Here is a 7,141-nt window from a genome sequence, read left to right as displayed (position 1 = left end):
GGAAGTGGGATGAACAGAAACTGCCACATACCCACTAGATAAGGAAGTGGAATAACAAAAACTACTTTTCTCCTAAAGTGCAGGAACCACTAATTGACTAAAACAACAAACTGAAACAATAATAAAAAAAACTTAATGCAGTCCAAAAGCAAATAATTAACACTCCTCCTTGCTTTAGGATCTGCAAACTCCAATTTTCTGCCTCAATAGCTCAAACTTGCTGACAGGAAGTGGCTTTGTAAACAAATCTGCCAATTGATCTTCTGACCTGCAATAAACCAAAGTTATTTCTCCATTTTGCTGCATCTCTCTTAAGAAGTAGAGCTTGATGTTAAAATGTTTAGTCTTGCCATGACACACTGAATCCTTTGAAATCACAATTGCTGCCTGGTTGTCGATAAACACTTCTGTCTTGTGATTCTGTTGGAGATGTAAATCACATAAGATCTTTTTCAGCCACAAAACTTGATTTACAGCTGCTGTTGCTGCTATGAATTCAGATTCTGCAGTGGATTGTGCTACTGTCTCCTGCTTCTTTGTGCACCATGAAAAAACTCCTGAGCCTAAACTGAAACAATATCCGGAAGTGCTCTTCATGTCATCAATGGATCCAGCCCAGTCACTATCAGAGAATCCACACAACTTGAAATTTTGACAGCTCTCAAACTTCACACCATAATCAACAGTACCTTTAATATATCTCAATACCCTTCTTGCTGCCTTTAAATGCATTTCACTAGCACAATGCATAAATCGAGAGAGAAGACTTACAGCAAACAAAATGTCCGGCCTTGTTGCAGTGAGATACATTAAACATCCAATCAAGCTCCTGTAATAGCCTTCATCAACTTTATCAGCACCATCTTCTTTGCTCAGCTTCTCCTTTTGGTTCATTGGTGTGCTAACCGCTTTGCACTCCTCCATCTGGAATTTTTTTAAGATTTCCTTAGCATATTTTTTTTGACATATGAACACATCATCCTCATTTTGTTTGATCTCAATTCCAAGAAAATAAGACATAAGACCAAGATCAGTCATTTCAAAAACTTGCATCATTTCTTGCTTGAATTCTTCAACCAAACTTGTATCATCTCCAGTTACTAAAAGATCATCAACATAGAGGGAAACTATGAGAAAATTTTTTCCCTTATGTTTTACATAAAGAGTGGCCTCAGACAAGCTTTTTACAAAGCCTATGCTCAATAGGTGTTCATTTATCCTACTGTACCAAGCTCTTGGTGCTTGTTTTAATCCATAAAGGGCTTTTTTTAGTAGATAGACTTTATCTTCTTCTCCATGCATAACAAATCCCTCTGGCTGCTCCACATATATCTCTTCTTGTAAAACTCCATTTAAAAAAGCTGATTTGACATCTAAATGGAATGCTTTCCAGCCTTGTTGAACAGCAACTGCTAACACCAATCTAATTGTATCTAATCTGGACACTGGTACAAACGTGTCAGAATAATCAACACCAAAAATTTGTGCATACCCTTTTACTACAAGTCTGGCCTTGTATTTATTGATAGAGCAATCCGCATTAAGCTTTGTTCTGAACACCCATTTAACTCCAATAACTTTTCTGTCTTGAGGCTTGTCAACCTTTTCCCATGTGTTGTTTTTTTGAATCATTGAAATCTCATCCTCTATTGCCTTTTTCCATTTTGGATCCTTGAGTGCTTCTTCACAGCAACTAGGTTCGCATACTGCTACATTGCATCTTTGATAAATGTCTGACAGCAGTCTTGTGCCTCTGATGGGATGATCATCTTCTAATTCATTTTGACACAACTCTGTTGTTTGGTTTCCGCCATAATCATCTTCAATATTGTTACAAGGTTCAATTGTTTTTCGTGGGTTCTTCCAATCCCATTGTTGATCTTCATTGAAATGCACATCCCTAGACACAGTCAACTTTCCAGATTGAGGATGATACACTTTGTAGGCTTTTGAAACAGAACTATAACCCACAAAAATACCCGGAATTGCTTTCTTGTCAAGCTTGTCGCGCTTAACCTGTGGAACATGTGCAAAACAAACACAACCAAACACTTTAAGAAAGGTTAGTGAAGGCTTATATCCATACCAAGCTTCAAAAGGAGTTTTGTCTTTCAAAGCCTTGGATGGAAGTCGATTTTGAAGAAAAACGGCTGTGTTGGCCGCTTCAGCCCAAAATTCTTTAGGCAATTCCTTCTCATGCAGCATGCATCTGGCCATCTCCATTACTGATCTATTTCTCCTTTCACTAACTCCATTTTGCTCTGGAGTGTATGGGGTTGTGAGTTGATGTACAATACCAGCTTCTTCACAAAATTGATCAAATTGTGTTGAGGTGTACTCCTTCCCATTATCTGATCTTAGAAATTGTATCTTGTACCCACTTTGAGTTTCCACCATATTCTTGAACTTTACAAAGACTCCAGCCACTTCATGCTTGAATTTCAAGAAAAAAATCCAGCACATTCTTGTAAAATCATCTATGAAAAGAATAAAGTATAGACTACCTTGTAACGATGGAGTTCTTTGAGGTCCTGCCACATCAGTGTGGATGAGTTGCAGCTTTTGAGAGGCTCTCCAAACTGTTTTGGGAAATGACACTCTGTTTTGTTTACCAAATTGACAGGCATTACAATTTGGCAAATGATCAGAGAGTATTGGTAGACCTTCAATCATATCTTTCCTCTTCATGTTCAGCATCCTTTGAATATGACAGTGACCAAGTCGCTTATGCCAGAGTTCAGTGGGACTGACTTGGGTGATGTAAGCTGTCTGCTCCTCCACAATTGGATCAAATGAGAAGCTTTTTCCTCTCATTTTAACCCTTAAAATCTCCCGACCGGTAGTGTCAAAGATAAGACAATGTAGATTTTCGAAAAAAACTTTAAATCCCTTTTCTAACAATTGACCCACACTAAGCAGATTTTGGTCAATGTCAGGCACATACAGAACATCTGAAATGGTTTTCATACCTGAGCTAGTTGAAATTACAATTGTTCCTTTTCCTTTTGCAGAAATATAGTCACCATTCCCAATTCTGACTTTTGAGAATTTAGCAGGCTTCAAATCCTTGAAAAGAGTTTTATCATATGTCATGTGGTTTGTACAACCACTATCAATCAGCCAGCATTCAGAACTACTCCTTGCTGAGAAGCATGTTGCCACAAAGATTTGATCTTCTTCATTTTGCTCTACAACATTGGCATTAGCTTCATGTTGTTGAAATTTGCCTTTGCAAATTACAGCTTCATGTCCAAGCTGATTGCACTTGTTGCACTTTGCGTCTGGTCTTCTCCAACATCTGAAGGGTGGGTGACCCATTTTGCCACAATGCTCACAAGGTAGGTAATTTTTCTTTTTACCTTTGTCTTTGCTTTGGCTGCTTTGACTACTTCCAACTTCATGATGCTTGGCTGGTAAAGCACCTTCAACCACGTGATCTTGTCTCATAAGCCTTCGCTGCTCTTGGGCCTGCAAGGCATGTAACACTCCTGCTAAGGTGATTTTGGACAGATCCTTCGTATTCTCCAAAGTAGTTATTGATGCTTCATATCTCTCTGGCACTGTAACTAGAATTTTTTCCACAATTCTAGAATCAGTGAATTCAGTGCCGAGTAATCTAACTTTGTTTGCAATAGAAAGCAACCTGTCAGAGTATTCTTTGATTGTCTCAGAACCTTTCATTCTCTGCATCTCGAATTCCCTCATAAAGTTGAGCACTTGCATGCCTCGAATCCTCTCATCCCCTGCGTATTCTTCCTTTAAATAGTCCCAAATTGCTTTTGGTGTTTTGAGAGTCATGATTCTAGTGAAGATTATTGATGAAACACCAGTAAAGAGACATGATCTTGCCTTTGCCTTCCTTGTTTTTTTCTCCTTGTGCAATTTTATTTGAGCCATGGTAGGATTGTTTGGCAGCGGAGGAATTTCGTAATCCTCTTCCACGGCTTCCCAAAGGTCCAATGCCTCCAAATAAGACTCCATTTTAACTGCCCAAAGGTCATATTTTTCTCCATCAAAGGTGGGCGGAGCAATTTGTGAGAGACTTGCTTCACCTTCCATTTTCACAGGCCCCGTAAGAAGAATGCTGTGATACCAATTTGTTGGTTTATGGTATAACCAGAAATATTTAGGACAGAGATATGAGAAAAATACGTAGGTGAAAGGAATGGGAATCACACCTATTTACTTTACTGAAGCAGTACATTTATAGGATTTTAATCCATGACACTACCACATCACCACTAAACTAGGAAGTGGGATGAACAGAAACTGCCACATACCCACTAGATAAGGAAGTGGAATAACAAAAACTACTTTTCTCCTAAAGTGCAGGAACCACTAATTGACTAAAACAACAAACTGAAACAATAATAAAAAAAAACTTAATGCAGTCCAAAAGCAAATAATTAACAGTATCACTATCACATACATGAAAATATCTTTATGTAAGTAATCATTGAATTAAATTCTTATTAATTTTTTTCCCGTTATATACTAGCCAGAAAAAAGAAACAGTTTTATTGGCATACAGTACGTTTAATTTCCTTTGATGGTAACAAGCCTAACACGAATATATACTCATTCTATCTGTATCATTTGGGTCTCAAAAATGTGAAGGTTTGGGTATATTCTGAAATAAATATGGAAAAGAAGTGAAAAAGTAATTGAATAGCGGGCACGTTTGAGATGCAGACAGAGCAGCCGCACATGCTAGCTAGCTATATATCTTTCAACATTAAAATCAAAAGCAAGCGCACTTGCATTGGTAAAGAATCCCACACCCAGATTTCATCTGCATATTCTCTTTAATTTGTTCTTTTAGTTATTATTAACATGCATCTATATATTTCTCTCTCTGATGATGAAGAGTACTGTTCAGACTTCAGATAATCTCATGTTAGATTGTTAGTTATAACTCAACATATTATTCAAAAAGTAAAAATAACGAGAGGAAAAAAAAGGTTAGTTATATTAAGTGGAAATATATATAGATAGACCAAAATTGTCCTTTTTCTGATCATCTCCTTTTATTTTCCGAATGTTTTAATCGGTTGCTTGCAACTAATTAAGAAGAATAAAGGTATCATGCTGCAACGGATATCCCTTTAATTTCTTGATTATTCAGCAATGGAATATATTTTAGGAAAAGTATAGGTAAACAATGAAAATACATAAATAATATGAACAATGTTCAATTCAATAGGTATGCAGATGATTATATTTATTATTTTGAATTGAATGGTTATTTTTTTTATTTGATTTACTCATGCACAGTTAACATGGTTGGATATTTAATTACTAGATGTGTAGATGGTTATCTTAATATTAAGGTTTAGAAAGTAATTTAGAGGTAGAGTGTTTTTTTTTTTACTTTATTAGATTAATTCTAGAACCCATTGTTCATCTTATTTACAAAAGTCATGGTCTACCTAACAAAATTCTTTATTTTATTTTCTTTTAAAAGCAATTAAAAGCAAGCTAGCTAGAATATTTTTCCAAACCAATTCATTAGTGCGATCGCTTACTAATCGTTCACGGCATATTTTTTGCAATCTCAATAATTAATCGATAATAATTAACTTTTATAATTGAAAAAAATTGCTACATGATGAGCAGTGACATACAGTAAACTTAGAATTATATTTCATTTGCTGATAGATTTGTTGGTAGGTATGGATATTGGAGGACCCATCTCCTATGCATGGCCATGCCATTTTCTGAGACTGATGGGGCCATATGTCATCAAAAGAGTTCTTTAATGTCTGCAACGGATTAGTCCTTAACTTATCGTGACGGATTATGGGATACCGTTTGGATAAACCACAAAAAAAAAAAAGAGTTCTTTAATGTTAATTCTTGATTCTTATTTATTACATTACATTACCTGCTATTATGGCCATTCAATATATTATTTCATATTAGAAAGGAGCAACATCAAAGTTAGATTCTTTAAGTTGTTAGTTAGATAGCTAGTTGATGCTTTAATTCGGAGTGGAAGGCAAGGCCGTGTGCAACTAAGAAACGTACGTAGCTAGGCAGCAGTGGAAGCCTATGAGGTTGGGGATTTAATCGCTAGTGCCTTCTCCATCAACTTGCTTTCCAATGCTACCACTTTTACGGTTAAATTAAAAGTCAATATTCATGCCAAGATATTTTTTTAAAGATAATAATTAATAATTATTACATAATTTAGTATATTTGATTAGACTTTTTTAATATAATATATATTAGTATTTTAATTTTTTTTTTTCACATGAAGAATATTTATATGAGTAATCATTTAAACTAAATAGTTTTCTCCATTTTTGGAGTTAGGGACCACTTTCACATCTCCAACTACAAAAAATATCAAAAACTTTGTTTTTATGGTAATCCCCACAAGGAAGAAATTAAGAAAATAATGATGTTAGGGAAGACAATAAAAAATTAATTTAAATAGTTTAAATTTGTTTTATTTAATATTCGTTAATTTTATCAATAATTAGTAAATATTAAATAATATAAATTTAAATTGTTTGAACTGATTTTTTATTGTTGTTAAGAAAATTGTTGAAAGGATCATTATTGTTTTTATGCATTATTTTTAATTATTAATTTAATTTTTTAATTTAGTAATATAATAATATATTTTTAATTTATATTTTTAAATATTAATAAATAAATTATTAACTAAAAATAATAAATTCTACTAGTTCTTTAATATTTATAGGAAATTAATACAATGGCTTCCAAGCTTCGTTTTTAGCTGCTAGTTGCTGCTACTTGCTTCTTGTATGCATTATCAGTGAGTGCTCTGCTCTCTAATTTCAAAATCGAATCTAATAGAAGAAGTATAGGGAGTCAATGGAGTATTTGTACAATGTGTATAATGAGGTTTAGGAATGTTCGATTCAGTAGGATATCATATGTTTATTATCTTTGGTACTCAAATTATTATTCTGGATAGTATGAATATATTGTGTTTAAAAAATTAGTAGTATTTTATTCTAAATGTTCATTTTTTAACTTATATTAGGCCAAATAAATAACCCATTATACACATTGTATAAATACTCCATTAACTCCCTAACAAGATTCAATCTAATTGCAATGCTAGTTGCTACTACTTGCTTCCTTTTTATTACTGTAATATGTATAGTTC

The sequence above is a fragment of the Arachis ipaensis genome, chromosome B7 (genome assembly GCF_059453495.1).
Source record: "Arachis ipaensis isolate K30076 ecotype BB chromosome B7, ASM5945349v1, whole genome shotgun sequence".
Taxonomy (NCBI): Eukaryota; Viridiplantae; Streptophyta; class Magnoliopsida; order Fabales; family Fabaceae; genus Arachis; species Arachis ipaensis.
Note: the sequence above shows the minus strand (reverse complement) of the source record.